This window comes from Gavia stellata, chromosome 8, assembly GCF_030936135.1.
Source record: "Gavia stellata isolate bGavSte3 chromosome 8, bGavSte3.hap2, whole genome shotgun sequence".
NCBI lineage: Eukaryota > Metazoa > Chordata > Aves > Gaviiformes > Gaviidae > Gavia > Gavia stellata.
In genome coordinates this window covers 32,022,059-32,049,878 of record NC_082601.1, presented here as the reverse complement: position 1 = coordinate 32,049,878, position 27,820 = coordinate 32,022,059, and positions in this window count along the sequence as shown.

Genomic DNA, 27,820 nt, shown 5'->3' with positions numbered 1-27,820 from the left:
AACACCCCAAGCTTTTCATGAAACAGAAATTGGAAAAAGAATACATCAAAAATGAGAGATCAAAGACAAAAGAATGCAAAAATTACACTGTAGGTCAAATCAAGGTCCATCTAGGTTGTCACTTCATCTCCCAGAGGAGTGGATACCAAGCCAAGTTAGTATTATTTCTGTTTAAAGAATGTGAGAATTCTTCAGAGTCAACAAAAAAAGGATTCAAATCCCGTCCCTGCCTGGCCACTGAGACACCATCACTTCTAACCCATGCCAGCAAAATGCCAAATCAGCCTCGAATTTGTTGCAGTATAATTTTTTTGCCAAACTAATCCCAGTCTAAGGGAATCAAGAAATTGGATAAACAGAAGAAACCTTTTCTCCATTGCAAACCCACCACAAGACCACAGCACGCACATCTGACACGTCAGACAGAAAAGCCCAGGTGCTTCCCCATTGTGCTTCCCCTCTGCTTCCTCCCCCAAAAGCGTCCCACCGGCAAGGACTGCATGCCTCCTCCCACCTCTCTCGGAGGACACACAGAGGAGCAGGACGGAGGGCAGACAGCAGGACTATGGGCTTGGCAAATCTCTGCTTCTGCCCTCTGCCTCACCAGCTCTCAGAGATGAGGGCACCCGAAAGCTCGGTGAGGCAGCAATGCTGCCTGTTCTCCTGGGCTGAGGGAGACGCTTCAGCAGCCATGCCGGGAAGCACTCAGCGCCTGTTTCGCTTGCCTCATGTGTCTGCTCTGTGGTGCAGAAGAGACACCATCAAACAGCCACATATATTACCACTTTAACATGTTTAAATCAATTCCACCTCCATTCAGATGAGTGTTGAAACCCCCGTGTGGCTGGCAATTCCTAGAAGAGGACAGATCTTTTCCAAAAGCTAGGCTGAACTTAAAGTAGATACAAAATAATACTATAGATTTTCTTTCTCTCTCTTGCTCATCACAGCCCTAAGATTAGCATAAAAATGTGCTATCCTAACTAAGCAGTCTGTTAACTGATAAGCTATCAAAAAATCATCTGTTATTTTTATAGCTCAAAGGCAGATGCCATTTCAAGAACCAGAGTTGATTGAGTAGGATTTTTAGTGCTTTGTAGATTTATCATTGTAAACTTGAGGTATTTTAAAACAGAATGATTCAAGTCTTGAAATATTACCTCAAGAGCAATCAAGCATTAGGATTTTTGCTGGTCTTAAGTTTTATCCGGGATGAAATAATTTAATCTCATATCATAAAGAATTTGAGTTGTTTTCTAATGCGCACACTAAAAAAATCTTTTCTGCATTACGGTCCAAACCGATGTAATTACTCAAAAGCATGGATGTCAAAGCTTCCCAGCTCCTCCTGCAGGGCCCCCTTCTGCACATTCTGTTCATATCCCCCTTCTCGGGAGCAGATTTGGTGAGGACCTCAGACAGCCAGTTGCAATCAAGCTTACTGTATCAGGTTTAATGGTTTAATTGGGTTGGCACTGATGAGATGCCCTGCCAATATCTGTCCGATTATCCTGCTGTGTGTTGTACAGACCCTTTATTGTAAAGCTGAAGTACACATGCCACTGCAGGAGAGGAAAGAGGCTACCAAGATGCATGTTGCACACAGTAAATCAAGTATGCTGCATTTTTCGATAGTAGGCAGAATGGAATGAGGCCAACGTGCAACTCGTAGGAAGAGAGAGGGAAATGTGGAACAACGCTAACCCCACGTTACGTGTGATGTGGCCGCTGCATCAGGAAAGTATGTATCACTGTGGAGAAGCAATCAGCAATAGACAGAGCATCGGAAAGCTCCAGTGGAGGGGCTTCTCCTTTTGTAATGAGAGACAGGTGCCAACAGGAATTAAGAGTCTGCAACCAGTTATTGCGATTTATATTGAACTTTTGTCAGTTCTACAAGCTTTCACATCAAGACACGGGCAGACTGGCTTTCCAGGGCAGCTCTTCCACATTTTATACCAGTCAAAACAATTAGACATACCTCCAAGCTGACGTCCTCTGAGAAAGAGGCATGACATTACCCCCAAAAGAGAAGTAACAGGAGTGTCAAAACATGCATATCACCCATTTTTAGAGCAACTTGCCTCTGAAATACTTCAGTGCTTACGACAGCACAAGCTTGCAGAGTTTGCTGGGATGAACCTCCTTTCTCACTAGCTTTTACTCAGTTCAGGGTTCACAAGAAAAAAAATCACTTCAGTCAGAAAACAGAGTGGGAGATTTTTTTTTTTTTGAGCAAGAAATACTCAACCAGCCCAAAGAGACAGTGAAGAGCCACAGAGTACCTAGATACAGCCTGACAGACCAAGAATACCTTTTTTTTGGTGTTGGCTCAGTGCGACTGGCATTTTAAAATGCCACATAATTGCACTTATTACTAGTTAAACCCAGCGCATGGTCTCCTGCACTGATACTCTGCATAGTGACATGTATGCACGCGGCTGGCTGAGAGCTGCTGTCATACCTCATGCGCTGCTGGGAGCCTTCTGCAAGTTTCCTGAAGGATCCTGGTTCCTCATGTTCCCGACTCCTCCCGCAGGCAACTGAGCTTCTCATTACACAGCAAATATGCACCTTTCCCAAAGCACATTAGGCTTTACTCCATCACTCCCTTTAGGGATAGAAGACCCAGCAAAAGAGGGTCGGAGGACGGCCAGGGCAGCATGGTAGGTGGCTTTTCCGCCTGTGTGCTGTGCCAGGTGCTGAGCTTTCAGGCACCCTGCCTCCCCCTCCGCCACACAGCGGGGGTCATGTGGATGTGAGGAATACCTACAGCTTGGGAAAGGGGAAAAACCACCCTGATATTCATCGTCTCCCAGGAAAAGAGACATTTTTCATGCAGAATCCCTGACTGTCTTTCGTTAAGGCATAAGCTCACCCTGTCCTTGCCCCAGCCCAACCAGCAGCTGTGTCGGTGTGGTCACTGCTGAGTTCGGGCTCAGTTTGAGTGCCCAGCTGTGAGACAGGGTGCCAGGCCCGCCGGGCTCCCTGGGTCCTGGTGAGCAGGGAAAGCATGCAAAGAGCCAGCAGCTGCTTCAGCGGCCCACCTTAACACCCTGGCTGGCATCATGGTGGCCTGGAGAGGTAACCCAGGGGGGAAGAAGGCTCACGTTAGCCTCGCCAAGCTACCCTGTGGTAAACGTTAGAAGTGCCTGCCTACTTTTAGGGTTTTACACACCTTATGCTATGGAAAATGAAAAATAAATAAAAAAGGAAAACCAAAGCCAAATAGAAATATCCACCAGCTTTTCAAACAGCAAAGACAAAGCTCTCCACGTAATGGCCACTGCCTCCCAAACATGCGATCTGATAACCCTCTGCCACTGCTGGGAACAGCTCCAGGTTCCAGCCTCTTCCAGGAGTGTGCTAGGTGAATTGGTTTGGGAAGTGGCACCACGTGCTTTGATACGTGCTACCAAAGCTCTGAGTGAGCTACAGTGCCATCCTAGAGATTCACGTGCTCCAAATAAACGGATTTTAAAAATCAAGCACAGCAAAAAAGCAGGTTGAAAGCTGCTATGTCAAAGCTGAAAGAGCATTAATGGTCCAGGGACAACTCACTTTGTGCACGAATTTGCCCCATCAATTTTTAGCAGCCCCTTCCCTAAGAGGCCTCAGCTTTTGCCAGCTATCTCCCAAAGACAAGGGTAGAGATGTTTTTCTTGCCCAAAATAGTTAAAAGTCATCAAACAGCTCTGTACTTACAAGGCCAACCTTTCCTGACCTTTCTGGCTAGACCAACTCCTGTTACATTAACCTCTGACCTTGAGTCTCCTTACTAGCAATATTCCTGGGCACTGTAATTTCCCTCCCACTGTGTTGGCTCGGGGAAATATTTACTATCTTGGCTTCAGAATTTATTTTTCAACAGAAGTGGCAGGGACCACCCTATTCCACCCCCTCCTCATGCAGCACAAGTGAAGTAATTCCCAAGATATTATTTTACCTGAACAAATGTGCTTCAGAGCCTCTTCAGCTTTGTACGAAGCCCTGACTTCCTATCAAAATCAAACAGGGACCTTGTCAGATTTGAGATGGATATAAACAAGAAATGGGAGCTCATAATTGGTGATGGAAATCAGATAAGCCCCTTTTAAATACAACCATTGATAGAGAAATGGGAACTCAAATTACCTTTGATTAAGTCTCTTAAGAAAATAAAGTGAGGGGGAGGGAATGGAGGGTCTGGCTTAGTAAAACCACCCTTGTGGATAAAATCACTGGGAAAGGAGTGGAAGGAGATGGCTGTAGCTTGTCAAACTCCCCAGGTTAGATGCAGCAGGACTGGAGCCAAGGAGGAATTCCTCACCCACTGTAAGCAGTGTCAGTACTTGTGATAGAGCGTCCCACAGAAGGAGCCATGACAGGCGTTTCATCCCTGTCTGATGCCCTCATTACTCCAGCCTCTGTAGCCAGAGACCGTGCAGAGGTTATGCACAGAAAGTCAGCTGAAAGCAGATGGAGACACACGATACCAGCTTTCTGCAGGCTTTTTAGGCTTATGGGGTTCGTCTCATTGCTTCCACATTAGGTAAATCAAATTATTTCAAAACTGGACTATGAGGACTGAGGAACTTGCTTGATGACTTCAGGGCAAATCACCTATGGATTTGGTTGTAAGCTTGCCTTGTGCACCCCCAACAGAAGAAAAAACCTGTTTTGTTGCTGGAGATCTGGCTGACCTCTTCAGCTAACCTGAATTTCCCACCATTTAATTATAGCTAACTGTAGGGACCAGGGACTTGTAGACATTTCACCCAATTGGGAATGAAATTCCCATTCCCATCTAAATTCGATTTTTGGATGTACATCAGGCAGGGGAAAAAGAATGACTTCCAAAAAGAGACTGGAATAAGCAAAAAGGAACTTCCTCTAGACAACGTACTGTTTTTCAGTAGCCTTTTTTCCATTTCCATTACTTGCTCCCTCTTCCTGCCCCTCCCCATCCCCCTGACATGGCTTCTTATGTCCTTTAAAAAACTTCTGATCTGAAAGCAAACCCCAAGCCCAAAATATAAACATGTTTTAAAGGAGGACGAGGACAAAGCAGGCTCACTAATATCTGCCAAGAAGCAAGCAGCTGTGCTCAGCTGATGACCAGTTGACACTGAGCCCTGGTCACAGTCCTGTCTGGGAGCTGCAGCCTGCGCAGGACCGCTGCACAGGTGCTCAGCACCTCGCCCAGGAGAGCTGTCACTGCCTGCATCACACCAGCAAATGGGGATAGACTCATTCCTTACAAATCCACTCCCAAAAGCTGTTTCAGAGGTCTGCTAGCACTGAGCCTGCGGAAACATGTGGCAGCCATGAGGCAACCACCACACACGTATTAACTACTCCATTCCCCGTTGGGTTGGGAAGTGCTTTGGAAAGGAGAGGTGGGTGTTTTACCTGCTGCCATGCAGAGCACAGCTGATGACTCCCGCTAGACAGCACAAGACTGAGCTGTATATGCAAAGCCATGTGTTCTTAGCCTAAGGATGCTGTGGTGCTATGTGCCGCTCCTCTTCGCAGCGTGGAAGCAAGGCAGCACACCCGAGGAAGCCTTCTCCTGCCCAGGGATGGACGGGCACCACGGGGAAGCAGCTGGCATCATAGGAGAGGGGAAAGGCTGAGCACGAGCAGTATGGCAGGGCGAGTCACCCCTCTGGGCAGTGCTAGGAGCTGTGCAGGGGAGGACAGGGCAAAGAAACGCTGAGTTTAGCTTTACCTTCATCTAGGGATGCGAAACAACACTGGGTCTCTCCTGTGGTAAGCACCTCATACTCACGCGCAGACATTCTGGCTTTTCCTGGAGCTTCCCGGGGCACCTTGCCGCCCCGGGGAAAGCCACGGCAAGGGACTGCCCATGGCTGCTCCCTGAACCTGCGCAGCCTCAGCCAGGCATCCCTGGGGCGGCCGGGTGGCAACACAGCGCACAGGCACTGTGGAGGGGACACATGCTGTGCTAGATGTCAAAAGCTTGTTTTCACACAGTACGCCCCATTCTGAACATGATCCAAACCTATGTCCTTCAGCCGTGTGCACCAATCCAACCGCACTGAAGTCAAGGTCATCCCCCAGCCTGTCACCGTGCCACCTCACCCCAAACCACAGGCCGGTTTTTTCCCACAGTCCTAAGCTTTGGATCAGGCTGCGGAGGCTCAGGACAGGTACAATTACTAAGCTACTGTAAGTACCTTCGGCTTAATTACAGACCAAAACCCTATTTGCGGGTCAGTACTCTGTCAGGATAAATAAGCATTTTCACACAGTATTACATTTCTCTATTTCTTTTGGCTGATAATATTGGATACTGCCCAAGTCTGTCCCTAATGACCACAATAATCATTCTTATCTGGACTCTAATCAGTGTCATATGTAACCTTATCACGCACACATCTTTGTAAACATGCAGTGTTTAAACAAGTGTAAGGTCATAAGGAACTCTAATATTTTGAGCAAGTTTGTGAAATACAGTCTACTAATTTTTTGAAGAATGTTTAGAATTAAAACTTCTGATTCTGGAAAACTGGATATTTGGGGACGATTGGATTGAAATACAGCTGCATGCAAAACTGATCTTTATAGTGACGGATGGGTCCCTCTGTGCAGATAAAACCCAGATTTTAAATATTTCTTTTAATTGTTATTGTCTTTGTGCTCAAGGACTGATTGTGGGAAAAATGTCATTCTCTGACCATAAAAATAAAAAGAAAATACAATAAAGCAGTAATTGGTCAATGATGATTGAACTAACGACTTTACAGTGCCAGTCAAACACACATAATAATTGCTCTTTGGACTCTTTATGAAGGTACACCACTCTTTCATAAGACTAATCCAGCATTATAAATTCCCCATTTTATGTCAGTTTCCGCCATTATCACACAAGCCTTATGATAAATTGCATACATTATTAAAGTTTCCTAATTTAGGAAACATAATGCGTGATAAAAATGAAGGGTTATCTTCACCGAAAGCAGGTCAGATGCAAGTTGTCACCAAGACGGCAATTACTTTTTTTTGTTTTTTTAAATCTGAATGACAAGGCTTTGGAAGTGTTGGGTGCTATGATCTGCCCCCTCCTCCTGCAGCGGGAGGCAGAGAGATCACAGCAATCTCTGGAGAGCTGCGGAGGTGAGGGGAGGAGGAAGCTCACCTGCCTGCGACCCCCCGCCCTGCCTGGCCTGCCAGTGGCATGAAAGCTGAACTCAGCCACAGTCAAATTCCCAGGATGCGGACACGGGCACGCCATGGCTCAGCCACCTCAACTGCTCCCGTGTGTGGTGTGTCGGTCCGCCCCCTCCACTGCTGCATCCATGCTCTGAAACTTTGAAACCTGTCGCCACTCTCACGACAGCCAGAGCTTCAGAGAGGAAAGGCGCACCACCCGCCAGCAAGCAGGAGTGCCTGGTGGCAGCTAAGGGATTCAGGGCATTGCCCAAGTATTCTTGCATCCAGCTGTGACATGCTGCTGTAGGATATTACTCAGCTGTCCGACTTCTTCCACTCTGAGGAAGAGCAGAGGGTAGCTTCATGGAACAAATGATAGGGGCTGTTTCCAGGTATCGTTACCTACTGGTGTCATAGTTGTGCCAAATGGTGCCCACTAAGATCAGGGCTTGCCTGTGCTGCCATTCAGGTGAGTCCCCACCCTTAAGCACTTCCGACACAGACACTGCAGGGAGCGGAGGGAGAGCACCAAATCTATCAGTGTCTCTGTGCAGAGAGCCTGTGCAGCTGAGGAAAGGCAACAGACCTGCCCGAGATCCCTTTATTGCAGGAGGGGGAAAGGAGCCCCTCTCTTCCCCTAACATCCCTGTTAAGGACTTACAGACAGGCCATAAATTCTTGGTGTTGTTAAATGAAATTGGAAAACCTTTCTGTTTTCCTTAATGCATAGCTGGAGCCTAACAGTGCTCCCAGAACTCTCATTTTACTTTTTTGTTTTCTCTCTCTTAAGTGTAGTCTTGGAAACGTATCAGGAGATGACCACCATTTAATTTGCAACATTAGGGTAATCTCCTCCAGCAATTCTCCATCCCGGTTGCGCCCTCGCTCCGAGTCCCAGATTTGCTCTGCGGGATGTGCCAAGGAAGCTGGCACTCCACTCCAGTGAAATCGCACGGGATCTTTTCCCTGTGTGGTCAATTCTGAGACTTCACAGCCTCCGTCAAGTATGCTAATAAACTCCTCAGTAGTTGGCTGTGTGATTGTCTATCAAACACCACCACAAAGGAAAGCGTTTGCTCTCCACAGCAGCCTTCAGTCATTGCTAGCTAGCAGGGGCCACCTCCACCCTCTGACTGGACAGCCTTTTCGGCCCCTTCTGGAAATGACTGGCCAAAACACAAAGCGACACAGACTCTGACTCTGTGCCAAAAAAACCTCGTGCGGTGCGACAGGCTTACACTAGCGTGACCCTTGGCATTTTGGTATTACACAGGAAGAAATGCCATCTTCCCCCAGCACAGGCTCTGCCATGGTGGGAAACCACGGCATGAAGCACCAGGAGGAGGTAAAGAAGCAGGCCTTGAACAAGGGGTGCTCAGGGACCCAGGCAGGTCCCTTGCATGCTCCAAATCGTACAAAAAAATTAATGAGAAATATCAAATAGAGATAATACCCTCACATGGAGGAGATAAAACGTGCTTGTATATCAGTGAATTTCTACAGCACCAAATCACACCATACACTTTGCATATCCACACACAAACACATAAGGGAAGAAATTAACAGAATTCCTTGGGTCACGGAGTAAAATATTGAAACAATATTGCTCCATCACATGCTGTTAACATGCATTGGCACTGCAGGAGTTACAGTCCAGGTTGCAATCACATCTCTGGTGGAAGGGATGAAGATACAAGCCAAAAGAACAAGGAGAAATTTGCAGTATAAGGGAAGCTGAGAGAGGAATTTGCACATTAGAGCCACCACTGCATGCTAGGCAGTGGGGATCCCCCCGCTGTAGGATAGTGCATGGGACTGTGCTTCCTCGTCTGCCGCCATTTGTGTGTCAGAGAAGCCGAGGTTGTGGGGAGGGAGGATCGCACAGCCCCCATGCGCACTGGAGGGTGGGTGTCCACAACCTGCTTCTGCTTGGCCCATGTTGTTACATACAGTCGTGCTGGCTCAGGGTAGGGGCAGGACAGCTGGCATATGCAGGCTGTCTCCTAAAGAGCCATGCTGAGGATCCAGAGGTCAGTGGCTGAAATGTGGTCTTTGTAATTAAGCTTTTGTCCACTGTACATTACCTTGAAGAATGCACCGAGATTGCCAAATGAAAAATATGTCTTAGCCACAGAGCTCTGAAAGGGTGAAATTTTGGCTTTCCTCTGCATCAGAGGCTTATCTACATACATCATCCAAATGAGATCTGGGTACATGTTAAAGGAAAACCACTAGAATTAGCCCAGACTGTACAAGAAAAAGCCTTTCTTGTACCACAACTGACTTGAAGCACACCTGAATGATAACATTAGGAGTTACAGCTTTGGCTCACAGGTCATGGCACGAAGTTCCTCAGACCTGACCTTGACCCACAGCTTCTGGAGAGGAGGGCAGCTTTGTCAACCCTCAACCTCTGCAAAACCAAGAATAACTGCCCAGTAGGAATTTAGAAATAGTAATTTCATCCTGAACTGCCATCAGACAACAATGCTATTTCGACACAGGGCACGTGGGCTGGGGCTGAGGCAGCACCCAGGAGCGCGCTGCAGCCTTTAACCGTTCTGTGCCCAAGGCCCAGGGTCACCACCCAACCCAACAGCTCCAGGGCAAGGGGATTGTTAGAGGCTGGCCACTGACATTTTAAATGGTGAACACTTACTGTACTGATCAAAATTTATATTTGCTCTGTGCAGGCAGCAGTCTCAAGCATCAAAGCTTCTGTTTCAACACTGTGCCAAAACCCATAAAGTTTAAGGCTTGACCAAGCATTGATTCAGCACTAAAGCAGAAGCCTGGACTCTGGAGATTACTGAATAGCTGGATTAAATAAACACTTTAAAAATACTTCTAGCACTGCTAATAAAAACTGGGACTAAAGAAACGCATAGATGAACCTTTGTTCACGGAATAGATTTTTTATTTTCATATATAATAATTATATTTACAATGGGAAAAGCGTTTTCTAAAACAACTATAAAAATAAAAGCATCCACAGTGAAATCAAGGTGCTAAATACAGGTATTTTAAGACACAGGCAAAATTAATTCTATTTGATGCTCATTAACAGGGTTCAAGGGTCCTGCCAACACCTTCTGTCTCTTTTACGGAGAAGGAAGACAAGGAAAGATCAGTCGGAGTGAATGAGCAGAGACATGGAGGAGAATATGAGTTACAGCAGCATCTGTGGCAGCCAGCACAGCTTCAATGTTTCAAAGGTTCAAAAGACCAAACAAAAACCAAACATATTTTTCGTGACAAATTCATCTGAGCTTTTGATCGGGCTGACGCAGATGTTAGCTAGATGGTGCAACCGCATACCTACGAGCTGCTTAACGTCCCAAGCTGGAGCTGGCCAGGGCACGTAGGGTACACAGCCTCTCCCCTCTCCTTATCTAAGCACAGCCTGATCAGTACTACATCTCCAAGAGCAGAAAGGCCAGAAACAGAGCTGGAAATGCTCGCAACTTCATCTATGGTTTCACTGTACCATCCGTTTCTCTTAAACCTGCTATCCTGGAGTCATGTGATTCCCCAGAAATAAAAATGAGTTAATGGAGAGCATCTAAAGCTCTGGAAGCAATTCTACTGGGAGTAAAGGTATAGCAGGAAAGAGAGTGTGCGTGCTTCCAGACTTACAGTGAGGTTTAAAAAATTTGCTTGGGGCTAACAAAGAAAATCTCATCATTGTACTTGTGGGATTGTGCAGGTGATGGAGGAATGTGAAGACCCTTGCTAGGTCCCAGTGCTAGGACCAGGGCAATACAGAGACACCCGCCCAGGAGAGCTCCTCTAAGAGGGTAGCTTGGATCAGGAGGGGGTGGGCAGCTGTACACCGCACTGCTTGGGATCATCTGGCTGAGTAGCAGAGTCTAGTCCATCTGGAAGGAATAACTAATTATACCCCACCTCTATTTATGTTCAATTTTAACAGCAGATTTCGTAGGATATAAAACATGATCTGTTACCAGTCAGACTCAGCACTAACGAATGTCAGTGAACACTGTGTTACCCCAATGCTAACTGGTTTTGAACATCCCCATTTAGTGCTTTGGATTTAAAGAACAAATCAGATAGGCATATTTTGAAATCTATCTTTGTAAAATGACTTAGTCAAGAAGAGCCTTTCTCAGGATTGTCTCATCTTCCTAAAAAATGCCACCATTAAACACCAACAGACTGAAAAAAAGCCCCAAAGATATGATTAAAACAAGTTACAGCCTGGCTAGAGTGAAAACCACATTTGAGGTTGGGCCTCAGAGGACCTCTCATGGTCCCAACATAGAAAGGAAGGGTAATCAAAAGTGTGCTAACACACAGTCAAACAGAGCTACCCAAAAAAATCTAACAAAGTTTCATTGTAAATTGCTCTACCTAATAAAGTAACTGATTTGATCTTTCCCCTCGTAATTTTTATTCCCTGACAAATCCCACTTGGTGTCCTCTTGGTTAATATTCCCCAGAGCTTCCCTGTGTTGCCGTACCAGTGCCAACTTGGGACATGCATCACTTGGTGTTATCCGTGAGACCGTAACAGGGCTAAGAGCTGCCAGAATCCACCTAAAATGTTTCCACTCCGACATTACTTATTTTCTTACATTCTTCCATGATGACAAATGGATTTAAATTCTTTCCTACTATTAATCTTTTATCATTGGGTTTGACAACTTTTAGGGCTTGAACAAATGATCAGCAAAGAAAGTCGATGAAGAGCACGCCAGAGGCAAAGGCAAATAAGGCCACAAAGATGAAGTATAATTACAAAGCAATGGCTACTCCTGCCCTTGTTAGTAAACAACTGTGTTACTTACAGTCCGAACATACTGCAAGTTGGGGAGATGCTGCATTGAACGCCCTGTGAAGAGGGAATTATAGTAATCAAGTCTCATGGTCAAAAACACCAGGGTTGTTCCTAGTTGTTCACTGTGGGACACAAAAGGGCTCACCACAGCCTACGCAAACTTCACAACAACAAAAAAAAACCCACATCACCCAAACCCTTTGATATCACATCAGCACATAGCAAATTTCCGAGAAAGTGTGGGATCAAAAGCCTTGCTAAGGCTGCCAGATCAATGAGTACCTCTGAGCTTCCCTTCTCAGTAGGAAAGGGAACAGTGGAAAGAATGGCTTTCTGCTGCGATACTCCTACCCCACGCAGGATTCCCTTGGCTGAAAAGAAATGTGCTCCAACATTTCTTTCAGCTTAAATCTTCCAAAGCACCTTTATATTGTCCACAGGTAAAAAAATACTGATGTAGAACCAGTCAAGAGCCACAAAATCCACTTTCTGCTTTTAAGTCACCTATCCACCTAGCTTCACACATATGATGAACACAGGGATTTGTGTGACATTTTCCTAGGTGCTGCATACCAGACCCTTTAGTGGCACACATGGACTCCCTGAGGCCCCTTATCTTCCAAACAGCTGGGCCTGCTAGTCATCAGTACAGCCCTTGGTAGCAAGTGCTGCTGGGTGGTTGAAGAAGGCATCTGTCAGCCTTGCATAAAAGCCATGAGAGGCCCTTTCCAGGATGAAATCCCTACACCAGGGAATCTCTGGTATCTAGGTAGGCTTAGGGTAGCAGAATAATGTGGTTTTGGTCAAGTAAGCAGATGAAGAAACATCTTTGAAAGGAGAAAGCTTGGGGTCAGCCCATAGCAGCAAAGCCTTTTCCAACATTAAACCTTAAGGATAATTTTGAGCAGAAACATCCCAGAGAGGACATCTAGTCCTGGTCTAGTGTCTCTCTCTTATCTTCTTCAAGTGACATGTAAGACTTCTCCTAATATACCTTTTGAATCCCACAATTGAGTAAAACCTGAGTACCTCACTGCTCAAGCCTACAGTCAAAGCATTCCTGTTTTCCAAATGTATTTTCCTGTTTCTGCAAAGTTCTGAGATACCCAAGGTAGCTTGGTGCCCATCAGCTGCTGATTTTGGTAACTGGCAAGAAATATCAGCCTTTGTTTTTCAGAGCACTGATCTTGGATTGCAGAATGGTATTGCAGCTTGGATTTGAGGTTTTCTGTAGTCATTTGAGTGATAAAAGATATTATATCCCTTTAATCTCAGAATTAAATGGCAATCTAAGCACCAAACTGCAAGAAAGTCGCTGATTCAATCTGGAGGAACTACTTTTCTGTAAAAGAGCCAGGACAGTAAGGTGAGATGAGTTCCTGAAGCAGCAGTGGTGGTATTATGTGAGCAGGGTTGCAGATGGAGATTTAACGCCAGCCACAGACACCAAGATGTGATCCTTCTGCTACAGAAACTCAACCTTGTGTTTTGTATATCACCAAACTTGTGAACGTCACTGCCTGTCACACACAGCAGAAATTCCTGACCCAGAACAATTTCTTTCATGTCTATGAGAGCAGTACGGCTGTGTTAGAGATACGCTGTTTTATAAAGCTGTGTAAGAAAAGAGTTAACTATACAAACAGTGAAGTTAACACTCCATGAGAACCACTGCAGCATGAACCACAAGGCTAGCAAACACACATAGGAACCCTGAACAGAGAAGAAAGATCAAAATTAGCCCTCTGGGGCATGTGGTTTGCTACTCTGTCTGTTTAAATAAGCTTAAATTTTTAAATTCACTAACAGGAGGCAGCTTCTGCCAGCATTTAAGCATTTCATTCTGAGGCGTGAATTTCTCAGGCCCTGGAAGTTATAACACAAGCATGCAGCACCTCAAAAAGAAAATCAGGGAGTTTGCTTCTCTGCCCCAGCCTCCCCAGCCCCGTCCCTGAGCCCACAGCAGCCACATGCCCGTGCTGACACAGAGCTGAAGCCATGCTTTATACGAGAAGGAAACAGTTGGCAAGCATCTGAAAATCTTGTCCGTTAAGCTTTTTCTAATATGGCGGTTTTTACAACTACCACATCTTTTCACGGCCGAGTTGCATTTTCTCTCTCTTTAACGTGGGTTTTATTGCTCTAGAAACATTTGGGGGTCGATGTATTTAGTCAGTGAATCATCTGGGGGGTCTGTTCCTCTGAATGGAAGACTGGTATTATTAAACCAAGGTTTCTTTTCTGGTACAAAAGTACCCAATAGTGCTGTCATATTCAGGCAATTTTAAATCCGCTGAGAGCACCTCCTTGCACAAGGACTGAGAACTTCTGTGCTTCAGGGACCTCTGCTCACTCCAGTGGGCCAGCAGGGTTGATGGCCCCTCATCCAGGCCCCGACCTCCCCTTTTCCTCACAACCCCCCCGCCCACCGTCCCCCTCGGCAGCGAAAGGCCCCATCAGAGCTTTGCCAGAGCCGTGTGCCCCACAGAGCACCCCACCGGCCCCTTGTTTCCATTTTCTTTCCCCTTTTGCATCACACCCCACTGTTTTGGAGAAACTAAAGGCAGCTCATCTACCCACTCCCCGAGCCAGGGGTACGGTGCAGACAGGGCCCCTTCCCCTGTCCGCCTCTGGAGCAGAGCCTAGAATTCGGTTTCTGCAGGACTCGAGCACATCTGGGGGAAGATGCTGTCCTACAGCATCCCCCGACAGCGGGGGAGCCCTCGTGAACGGAGCTAGATCTTTGTGGCAATAGTCCCTGGGTGTTATCCTAGCGCTAACGGCCCCAGCAAGCTCACAGCTCTCCCCACACCAGGCTGCAGGCAGCACAGGCCACGTCTCTGATGGTGGGAGATGACAGCACAAGCAAGGGAAGGTCCCTGCACTCGCCTGGACGTCCCCAGCACCCACCTCCAAAATACTCTCTACTCAGTTTCCATTGGCTTACTGAAACCCTTTAACACAGCTTCCCAGAGCAGGGAGAAACAAGTTTCTTTTTAAAATGGAAACGTCACTATACTTCTGACTTGCAAAAAACAACAAAAAAAAATTACCATCAGATATGTTTGTGCAGCAAGCTCATTCTTCCCTTTTCATAAAGCCACAAGAGATATAAAATATAGAACATCCAAGGACCACATGAAAAGGATGTCTGGATCTGTTAAAACATAAAGAAGGCTCTACCAGCCAAGGGCAAAAGTTTAGCAACAATAAAAGTGTCTTTAGGGTTTTTTTCTTAAATGCATAGAGAGAGGAAAAGAGTTTGTGGTCATGTTTTCCAGCTTTATGTATATTTGTCTATCATTTTAATATAAACAGGGTGTATTTATAAAGCCTAAAGAAATGGGAAACAGATTCACTGGTTTCTAAATGCCAAGAAGTCTCTTCAAGGATGATAAGCAATTAAAGAGGAAAGTCAATCAAACTTTTATGACACTTCTGACCAAGGGTTTTATTTTTATTGCACAAAATCCAATGTGACAACAACAGATATATACAGTAGCAGCACCCACCCGTCCTTCTGTTGTGAGGGGCCTGCCAGCATTCCCAGTAAAATCCCACTTCTAAGAGGAAAACAATGCTTGAATTCACATACCCTTTGACAGAAGAGTTCTCAGCGCTTCTGAATATACTAATATACACAGGAAAGCATGTAGAAATGGATACACAACTACAATTTCTATATGCATCCACAAATACTCTCTTAGAGCAATTCTCTGCACAGCCCCTAAGGAAACATGATCTGTTTTCTATAGCAAATGCTCAGGGGAGTCCAGAAGTCAGTAGCCCTGAAAAAATTAAGCATAAACGGAATAAAGTAGGAAAGCAGACAATGCAGCTGGTGCGTTATTTTGCACCAGTCCCAAATATTCAGCTTGCACAGTGGTACAGACAATTTTATATTGACAAGACAGAACTTCAGTTGTCAGGTTTTGACAGGCCATTTTGGTAGTGAAGAAGGTTTGGCTTTTTCCTGGGAGAGGGGGAAGGGGGAGAGGAACGAAGGTGCTAATTAAAGACATAGAGCTTATTATGTGCCCATGGAAAGAGAATTGGAAAGTCTCATTAATGGCTCTTTTGATAAAGGATATCCAAAAATGGTGACTTAAATACAATGCAGTGGAAGGGTCTGTATATTTTACAGAAGAGGGATGCTGCATACTCCAAAATGTACAGTTCCTATGTAAAATAAGCAGTTATAGAAATTTTGAGTCCAATCCATGAAGAATGTTTTAGGAGATAAGAGTTTTGTGTCATTAAGCAACTGCAACTAATACATCAAGAAGGCAGAAAACTAAAAGCAGTATAAGGCCAGAGGAAAATAAGTAACAAGCTTTTTGAGATAAAATGTATTTTTTTAATATTATTTTATTTATTTAAAAAAAAAAAAAAAAAACAAATTCTTGTGATAACTCAGTCGCTGGCACTGACCTGGAGACCAGGGACAGCCACATTGTACCACCTGCAGTTGTGACACAAAAACACCCTCCCTGGATTTATCCTTTTACTTTGAGTGCAGCCCTTTGGCTAGAAATCAGCTCAAGCCACAGAAGCCTGGCTATATACTGTAGTACATAGGAACTGGGGTGGGGGGGTGGGGGTGGGGGCGGTGATGGTGGTGTGTGTTTAAAAACCATTTTAAATGGGGCAGTTCTAAACTACTTGTAATGATTTGGTTCACTGTACTGTTATTTTTTTCCTCATCTCCTTCAGCTTATTAGCTTTTGAGAGTTACCTGTCAGAATGCAAAGCTCCTTTATTTTTTCCATCATCGCTTGGGATGAGCATCTTCAAGGGACTGAAGTGTTTACATTTTGTTCAATTTTGGCACAGATGCTCTGAGCTCTATTTTATCTGTCAGATTAAATTCATCCTGGTGTAAATCCAGAGTAAATCCCAAGCAACTCTAGAAAGTCACTGAAATTACTCCAAAGTTATACAACATGTAGGATTTGACCCTGAAATTGCAACAGACTTTCCTTCCAGACAAGCTAAACCCCAGTCCCTTCTCAGCCCATCAGTTCGAGCAGCTACCTGTGCACTACCCCCATAAACCCCACAACTCGCAGGCAGCAGAGCACTGAGCCTCTCTGGCACAGCTTGCTAGAGATGAACACTGCAAAAAGGCAACAAACAATTATAGCTGAGGAACATGGGGTGGGGGGTGTCTTATTGTCTTGGTTTTATTGTAAGTTACAAGTGATTTTTTTTCTTTTTAATGCAGGCTCACAACTCCCACTGCTCTACAAGGGACATGTTCACATGCATCTGAGGACTGAAGACCCCTTAGGAACAGCCAAGTTAATCAAATAGCTTGTGTCTCACAGAGCTGTTTAAACCAGAGCACTTCTAACTCCCTCCCTTGGTGCTAGGTTTGATTCAGGAAGGCAGAGAAAGTTAAATATAATGTGATGTGAAAAATAAAGGGAGGTATCAGCAATGAACTGATAAAGCAGACTGTCTTTCCTCTTAAACACCAGGAGACTGCTCTATGTTAGTCAAGCAGAATTAATAATTCACATTGAGTAATCCGGAAAATTAGATCTCCTTCTGACTATGCCTGCAAGCAGCTTACAATTTGGTTTTATTCATTATTCTTGGAAACATCTATGAATAATTCTTGGTCCACTAGAATTGCTGTGGGAAGCAAATTCAAAAAGGGGAATGAGCACAGCTTTGGCCAATACAGCCAATTTTTTTTTGTTCAGATGCATGTAGCGGTCAGCTGACTATACTGTCAATGCTGAAGTATTTGCTCAGCTCCCCAGCAACTGCTCCATTTTCTCCACTAAGAAGGTAAAACATGTAACATTTTCACATTTGGCCTGAGGTACCACAACAATATATAGTTGTTTTCTATGCTTGTTTGAAGTTGCATTTAGAAACAGGAGAAAAGCGGAAGAAGGCAGAGGAAAAGTAATTTATTTTGTGGGAGCCAAACCGGTATCATCTGACCTTCCTTGGTGTCCCCCTCCCAGAAGGGGTTTGCACAGAGCAGAGCCCATCCTTGCTGCTCCCCACTTCCCAGCTCTACAGCATGGAGCAGCCAGCACCAGCTGAGGGGAAGAAGAGGAGGGAGCCCAACAGCACTTTCAGAGCACAAGGATCAGGATCTAAATGAATGGGTCATACATGAAACTTCACTCTCTGCCTGAAGCCCAGTCTAGAAGCAGTATTTCAGCTGACCTGATGTGAGTGACAGCATCTCCAACCTTTGCTCGGTCAGGCCGCCACTGCATTCTTGCCTCTCTGCTCTGGGACCTGGGTCAGCCTCGTTCCTCCCTCGCACACCAGAGGTGCAGTGTTTTAATGCTGAAAATGAGACAGTGTTCAAAACCAGTCTGAAGGCCCAGGAATCAACACAGCAAGCGAGAAGAATGAACCACCTCAAATGTAAACACAATTCACGTTGTGTTTCTGGCCACAGATTAAGAAATACTGGAGGGGAAAAAACTACAGGCTGTACTTTCTAGAAGTTTTTGTTAAAACCTCAACAAGCATACACCAGTGATGGAGTACACACGTTTAATTCCATGTCCTTGCAGAAGATTAGAAGATCTCTCAAGGTCCTTCCTGCCCTACATTTCTAGGATTTTAAAAACCACCAGCAAAAAGGTTCTGATTCTGGGTAATACAGAGCTGGTGGTGAATTGCATCATCTGACACTCTGATTTCACTAATGAAAACCAGCACAACCAGCGCTACAGATGGAGTCAGCTGAATCCTGAACTTCCTTGCTTTTCTGGGATTAGTCAGACCCATAACGGTCCTTTAAACATTTTTTTTTCTTTGTGGTTAAATTTTTTATATCATGCTTATCATCCAGGGAGCTCCTAGGAATAATAGCAAACATGCGTGCACGAGGGTCACACAACTGCTAAAATGTTAATGCAGTTTATTCTCTCTGGATTCTGCAGTTCTCCTGACCCAAGAAGTTTGTACTTCTGCAAACAACAATGGAGGAAGGTTTCTAGAACTCTACTAATTATTCTAAAATAATGAGCTTCTATACTTTTCATTAGCTGCAAAGATACAAAACTCTGGAGATGCTAAAAGACAGACACTGCTAATCTGGAAATTTGAGTATGGGCTCAGCCTTTCCTTAAAACATTTTGGATGTCTTCTGCTGAGCAGCTTTTAGTTTCAAGTCATCTGAAGTCCTCAGCTTCCCATCAAGGTACGTTTCTGCTAGCAAGCATTGTCAGACAGAGCGACAAACTGGAGCTTTCTGCTGGCTAGGAGGAACTGTGCTGACCACACAAGTGTATTCCCTAAGCACAGACTGCCCAAGCAGCCAAATACACCCTCAGTGACGAGGCCACTTCCCCTCCCTGATCCTTTCCTGGATGACAGTGATTAAACAGAGACTCCAGGGAAGTCAGTGGAAGTTTTAATGTGAGTTTGAACAGGGACCTTCTCTTCCACCCCTCTCCCTGTCCCAGTCTCTCTTTTTCTTCGTCTCCCTTTGAAGCCAGTCTCATTATTAGTTTCTGCAGTCTCTTCCCTTTCTGCAGAAATCCGTGCACCATCCGTCTCTCAGCACCTCCTGATGGTGCTGTTTGCTCCTGACACTCCCACCCAAACACACGCGCACCAAGCCAAACCGCTTGGGCTGCTGAGCGCTCCCTACCTCGGGCCCCGACAGCCCCATCTTGGGAACGACTCTGAGCCTTGTGCAAGTCTTCCTTGGGGATCACCCTTTCTGCTTCCTTGCATCACAGCTCCAGTGAAACTATCCAAAAGATGGAAGGGCACGTTGCCCGGGGGAAGCGTGCGGCTGGGCAGAGATGTGGCCCCGCCAGGGCAGGGCTTTCTGCCACAATTTTTTCTAAGCATGGTGAAAACACTCAGTGCTGATTTCAGTTGAAGTCATGCTGGGCAGGAAATTGCAAACACAGCACTAATACACAGCTCACATCTCAGCCTCCTGACTTTCTGCAACAAGGATCAAGTTAACTTTGTCAAATAAGCAGGCAGGCTAGACATGGGCAGGTAGGAACTCTCATGGAGCACAGCCCGGGGGCTGTTTGAATGCAGCACCCAGACTCTGAAGGCTGCCAATGCCCAGTGTCAAACTGCCTCTCTCAGGGCAGCCACGGAGCATGCAAAACAACACCCAGTGCTCTGAGGACTAGTGAATGGTGAGGAAGGGGGGGAACATAAAAAGAGAGGAAAAATAGCATAAGTCACCAACTTCCTATACTCAGAGCAGGAGAAGACAAGCTGCACGCTGTCCCATGCTCCTGCTCACCACCCACAGTCACATCAAGCGTGCCTCTAAGCTTAGTGTCCCATCAGGCAGCCAAGCAGCTGCCATTGGCACTGTACAAGGGGAAGGTGAGCACATCGGGGTGCTGCACATCGTCGGAGGAAACGCTGTCTGCCACCTTCATGTGGTGACACCTAGGTCTTGCAACAGAAAAAAACCCCAATGCACAAGTAGTCCATATCCACCCTCCCAGTGCCAGTCCTGATTTTATAGACATCATCTTTTCAGGACCTTTATCACAGCACTTTAAGAATTTCTCTCATTTTAACATATATTAACAGTCAGGATCAAAACTCACTTCTAGCCGCGTTTCTATCAATATGACTAAGGCATGAAGTTGGTTAAAAATTCCTCGAGTTTTACTCACAGTCATACTCATGCACACAAAATTAACAAAATGAACATTTGGCAATGTTTTTGCTGCCAAAATTAAAATTAGGCACCCAGTCTGCCCAGGCTCCACCTTCAGGCAATGGGGAAGGTCCATCAGATGGAAACACAAAGTGCCTAAGCCAGGCTCTCACTCTGAAACGCCCTTTGGGGAAGATCTATGCTTTCCATCAGCCTCATAAGAAATGTTTGAAGCCAGTCACTGTGAAACTCCCAAAACCCACACACACCCCCAAGGCTTTGTTTGTAATTTCTTATTTGCATCTTTACTAAACAAATGAAAACAAAGGGGTCAATTTCTGAAGCCCAACAGTGCAAAGATCACTATTCCCTTCCTATTCATATCCTTCCTATTCCTTTGTTTTTTCTGCTGATAAAAGTGAAATTATTTTGGTTTTCTACAGAGGGAAAACAGAAAAATTAAACCAAAGCAGAAGCTCACCACATAATTTTTTCCAGCAAATCAAAGCCATTTTTTTCAATTAAAAATGTTTTGATGAAAAATTACAACCACTTTTCAGTGAATTGGTTTTATAGCTTCTCTTAATCTAAGAGAGACACCCACACAGAGGCTGCATTGTTTAACCAGCTGTAGCATCCCCCATACAGTCCCACTCTGCAGAGCTCCTTGCTGAGCAGTGAAGACATTTATAGCCTGGATTCCCAGAAGGGAAATCTCCAAGGTGCCATTAATAATTTCTCCTAATACACTGTTAATAAAAAGAGGAAACACAACCTATCTCATGAACAACAGGTTTGTTGCTATTTGTAATAGGAACTAGGATATCCTGTGAGTATTACTCAGGGAATGAATTCCATGGCCAAAATATGGATCTCCTCCAGGGGTTTCCCTTCAGGAGGAGGATCCGAGTGCCACATTTGTGGGGAGCAGCAATGGCCACGTTCAGTCTGGAGCTGAGCTCCTGGCCGCATTTCACCTCCACCCCAGGGTGAGGACTCATTATGCACCAGTGCCCTGTGCCTGGTTTCCACACGGAGAAGATCCAAGGTTGGGGCTAGAAAGGAGCCCTGCTGCACCTGGGGTAGGTGCTTAGACAGACTGACGGACAGTTCTCAGGAGAGAGTTCTGACAATTCCCACTACGATTCCCTTTGGACTGGACACTTTCACAGGTATTTGCACTGGGGAATTTATCATTGGAGTGAAATCCTATTTTTATTTCCAATAGCAGGTGACTTGTGACAATCCCACGGTAAGCAAAACTACAACCATTTCCACTGAGAAAAAAATAGCAAGCCAGTCTCAACAAAACATCTAGAAAACATCATCAAATCATCACAACCTATCTGCGCAGGGACGTTTCACAGCATAAGCAGTTACCTGCTGGAGAAACAGTGAACAGACAATAAATAAACTCTAACACCTCAAATGCCACTACCTTCTGGGCAAAGGTGGGGGATGGGTTGGAATCTCTTACTATCCTGATCATTAAAGACAGGAACCCTTGCAAATTTTCTAGTTCCTACACTGAACTATTTTAGTACCAAACACCCACCACAAATCAGAGCTTTGCTTGCCACCTTCTCTCAGCCCCCTACAGAATGAAGTGGCTGTTATCCAGTTAACCCCCGCCCCTGCAGGTACTATATATCTAACTCTTTAAAAGATGTTATGCCTCCTTGTTGCCAAGAAGGCAGTCATTAGCATGCTGCTATGGCTTAAAGTGCTAGCCTGTGCTCATCCTTTTACATCAAGTACAAATTCACGTGGGTGAGCATCTGGACAAGTACAGATCTCAAGAGCTATGGAATAAGGAGTAAAAATTTCAAAAGAAAACAAGATACTAGCTAAACTCTTACAAGCCTGTAATGCTATTGCTAAAAGTTATTAAAGATGGGTTTGAAAAGCTTATCTGTGTCTACATCTACCTATAACCTTGTTTGAGTTAACTAGCTGCTGATTCAGATGAAATCACTGCTTATTCTATCTTCTCATGGACTGGACGACAAATCAACAAGAAAATGTTGGCCTTCCTGAAAACAGCAGTTTCTGTTTTCACAGGACATATATGCTAAAAGCTCTCAGGGCCACATTCTTGAAAGCTGCTTTCTGCAATCACTTACATAAGCAAAATTCTACTTGTAAAAATCTCGATCAAAAAGTTTGCAGACATGACTGAAGTGATTTTTCATCTACATGTCACTGAAATGTTCCTGCATTGTATTTCCTTAGTTTCTGTACCATCTCAAGTAGATACCAATCATCATCTTCCTACAGGTTAATGACTGGACACAGGGAACAATAACAATCATACCCAGCTGAGGGTGTTCAGGTTAGTGTTGGAAATGAAGTGTACAGGATCTACCCGATCGGTTTTATGTGCTATTTACTAATTGCAACCTGAAAACTCAAAGTCTTCTTGGATTTTGTACATCAAATGTTATTACTTACTAACTGCTTCCAAAATTAGATAGCTTTAAAAAAAGGCAGAAACACAGCCTCGTTTCACTAGGCCACAGCAAAAACATCAACTGTACTTTAAATATTCTGAGTTCACACTACCAGTAAAGCTTTTTGCATACAGAGCCCAGTCTTTTCATCTCTGGTCCTTTTCTACCTGCTCTATATTCTTGTGCCATCTGCCACCTCCAAGCCTTCCTGAAACAGTCCTGGGAGTCTGCTGGAACACTCAAATTAGAAGAAACAGGCATTAGAACTGGAGAACAGTCTTCATGAAGGAAGAATACTTCCTGGGGAAAAAAAATGTGGAATAACTTTTTAAAAAATTACCATTGCGATGTCTCAGTGCAATGGTTTTCACCTGCCACATATTTAGGGTGGAGAGAGGAAGTTACTTGCGCCACACAAAAGGATGCCTTCTATATAACATGCTGAATTAAAATAATAATGATTTCCAATAAATTCAAGCCACATTCATGTTCGGCAGCTTTCCCATCATGCCAAGAGTTTATCCAACACCCCTTTTATTTATGATGAAACAAAGGTGACGTAACACTTTGTCATGAAAGAATGCTGTAAATGTTGCTTTTTTAATTATATACACTGTTGTTCTTGAAACAACTCTCCAATAATTCATGTTTATAGTCCTACACACATGCTGCAGAAGTGGATATAAAAGGCAGCTGTGGTCAATGACCATGTGATTTCAGTCTGACATTAGCTCAATGTTAAGACTGGAAGAAGAAAGAGGGAGCAGACACTCTGACAAGTGCTTTTCACCCCTCTCAATTTTTGCAATGTTATTGAAGTACCAGCCTATCAAAAATCGGATGCTTACAGTCAGCCAGGCTACAAAAAAAGAAAACACCCTGGGACTTGAATCTGAATGCTGGTGGGTCTCCAGCAGATCTGGTGGGTCAGAAAATGCTGACTTCTGCTGAAAATTTGAAGCAAGAGGAGAATGCCTGTACATTATATTGTCTTTCCAGCACCTCAGAGCATCGTTAGCAGCTAGGATCCCTCTTACCTACAGAGACACATTTGGGTTGCTTCAAGAGACTGAGATGTCAATAAAAGCAGCGAGGTTTGTCTATGTTTTCCATCTCATACTTATTTTCCTTAACTCCTCAAATGTTGTTAAAGCAAATATTTATAGACTTCTGAACATTACTATTCCTACACTTCACTGCAGCCAGCATAGACAAGAACATGCCCAATGATACAACAGACAGAATTTGCTGCTATTTGGGGCCCTCAGAGAATATCTGGGTTTGCAGTGCTAATAAGAATGAATTTCTCCTCCCCTTTCTCCTGGTCATCGTTTCCAATATAGCCATTGAGCTTTATTCACTATGAATTTAAGTGCCAAAGCAATAAGTTGTCAAGTCCTTTGAATCTGGGATATAAAGGCATCAAGAATGTGAAAATTCAGACCTGTAAGGGCTTTAAGATACCAGCAACTCTTTACTGACCTCAGACAATTCATGTAGGTGAATATATTGGAGCAGAGCAAATAGAGAGGACTGGCATTTCTGATTTGAGCTACCAAACTACACAGTGTAGAAGCCAATGAAAGATCAGGGCTACTGCCAATTGTGTCCATATATCAATTGCAAGGTAAAGTTATTAAACAGATAAATGGATAGCGACATAAACAGAAACTGATGTGTGACTTCAGAGAATGGTGATGATAGGACCACTGAGAACTGTTTGCACTTATGTAGGCTTAAAAGAACATAAAATACAAAGGAGGTGATCACAGAAGAAATAGGCTTCTCCAAAAATGGACAAATATGTATTCTGTTCTTTGCTTTTGATGGTATTTAACATATACAGATTTTTCATTTCCTGGTTGTTTTTTCCCCCCATGCATTCTACTTTTCACATTTATAAACTTAATACCTCAGTTCCTCCTGAAATTCAAAACCCTGCAGGGTCCAAAAGTCTCCAGAGTTACAGGCCAAGTTCAGTTCTGATCAAACACTGCTAGTTTGAGGATCAAGGACGAATCCTCTGTGTCTTGCTGAACAAAACATAGAGCTCATGAATGATGAACCTCTGTATCTCTTTCCTCTGGTTTTCTTTCAACATGCAAGTTTGGTCCACTCTTCTCCGTAAGATTTCTGACTTCCAAATAAAATCATCCTTTGAGTTCAGATGATTAGGAGAGCCAAAAGGCATTGTTTTAGTTTTTGCTACATTTAAAACCAGTTTGTTTTCCTTGAACCAGTCTGTCAAAGTCTTTTTGCAGTTCAGGCGTTATGTGAGAAACAGATTTGCCATTAAAATGCACAGTCGTGCCATCTGTATAAAAACGTATAGCACAGTAATGACATAGCCTTGCAAAATCATTAATAAAAAGAAAAAAACAGGAATGACTGACACTACTCAACTCAGGGAGGGGGGAGGATAGAGGGGAGAGACATTGACACCTTTGACTGACAAAGGGGGGAAGAGACAGCCCTGTGAAGAGAAACAGATTGATGCTTCTCCCAGATTCTTTGTCTTCCTGACAGAGTATGGGCAGCAGCACAGGCCACCTACTTGCTGCGCTAACGCCTGCAGCACGTTAGGCCAAAAGCTTTGGTGAAGTTAGCTAAGAAAGATTTCTGCTACATTTTCATTTACTTAGGGTATGCTTAAAAGAACTCGTTATTAAATGCCGGCTCAGAAATCCCGTTTCACCAGGAGCTGTTCCTCTGCACCCCTGCACCAGCGAGGGGCCCCATATTCGGTCCCTCTGCAGCTCTTCCCAGCCAGGCTGTTACTGCCTTGTGCTGACCAGAGAGCCTTCTGCTGACAACGCACCTGCTTTCAGTACCACTGATTCTGAACTTTTATATTGTCCAGGCCAAGCCCCAATGGTGCTGACAGCCCCCCCAGCTGCATTGCTTCCTATCTGGACTGCTACCTACATAGCCCTACTTCTCCATGGTCATTCTGTTTGCACCAGAGCTCTCTGTTTAAATGCTGACAGGCACCCAGCTCTTTTCACTCGTAGGCAGAGGTGGCATTATAATGGCCACGTCCTTCAGGTTCCCCCTTACAGGGACTATACCATGAGCTGAGGGAACAAGCAGCAGCACTTGCAGCAGTAATGCAGAGTTCCTTCAGTGGCCTAGTAAAGGAGCGTTGGCTGCCAGCAGCCCTCACATCACACCTACTAGATATGATTTAGGTTCAGGGTTGAGTGTGTTGGTCCCACCTCACTCTGACAAGCCAGCAGGATACTGTGATTCACAGGGAGAGACGTACGAGTCTTCCAAAAATATGCCCGGAAGGAACGAACTGATGAGGGCATCTGAAAAAGATGCACATATGGTTTTTTTGATGGCTAAATAGCAACCAGTTCTCTAGACTGTTCCTCAGGTCACACAGGTGAATGTTTTCCTTAGGCTGAAGCCTTCTAAAAATATCACGGAAAAGATTCATTTTTGGCTATGTTGAGTTTAACAAGTGTCCCTTAAGCTTTGTTTACCCGTCATCTTGTCAACGTGGCATATGCATCTTTTCGCTATCAACTACGTGCTCCACCCTTTGCGTCTGGCTGAGTGCTGGGAGACGACTACAACCCACAGCCTCTAAACGGTCCTGGGTCGCAGCCCAGGTCTTTTGCCGAATCTAATAACATGTGCTGAAAATGCAAAAGCATCAAAACAATAAAAGCCATAAGAACATCTTTACAAGGTATTTGCTAGCATTCACCCCAGGGACTTCACTATCATTTGAGAGAAAACATTGTAATTGTGGTAGAATTATAGATTACAGTTTTACTGGGACTTCCTAAAGTTAACCTCTACCATTACAGACCTATATTTGGAGCAGTCCATTGTGCCACTTGGAGGAAAGCCACGAGTTCAGCACTAGCAACTTCAGTTGTATAAAAAGAACTTTTTTAATGATTCATGTTTCATAAGCATGGCACTATTTTTAGAAAGATGAGAAAGTAAAGTATGCCTCCTTTTAAATCTGGCTTTTATTGCACCCTGTAATTTATGGCAATATAATAAGTAATTTGAAAATAAAGATTTGAGACAACATTTTAGCATTAGTGTTTTTAAGACAAAACAAACATTCAAAATAAAACCTAAACCACAGTAATGAAATCTATCATTAAATGCCTACTTTCTGCTAAATTTGTAGTTATGGCAGCTTAAATCTCAAACATTTGTTGCGACTTCTTGCAAAGTAAAAATAATCATATTATTCATTGTGGTTTCAAGACCAATATAGGGTATTATTTCATCCTAGCCTTAAGTATTCATGGAATTATATAGCATATCTTTTAAAATTGTATTAATTACTCTTTGTTGAGTCCAAAAGACTGTTGGTTTTCAGAAAGAAATGTATATCACCTCATTGTATTTGCTTTATTTTTGAAGACTAGCACTTTTTAGGCTCATTTATGCATAATACATCAGAAGTGACCTGTTTAATCACTGCCAAAGTTCTTCTGAATTATCTCTCTATGAGTTTATCAGACACAAAGGCTTTTGACTGTTCATGGAAAAAATCAGACACTTTTTTACTCTTGTTCACTGTGTACAAGCCGCTACTGTACTGTGGTGCCAAAACTCAACATTAGACTGCAGTGAATAATACATGCCAAGCAGTCCAACCAAGTCCATTAACTCTCTCAGACAGCCCTTACATCACACCAAGCAGCACTCACATGTCCCTGTTTATCACACAGGTATCTTCCCGAGAGAAGGAGAGTCCCCTCTTCATGGGAACCAGCCCTGGGTTGGGATGTAGGCATATGGCAGTTCTTCCTATGAACAAAAGCC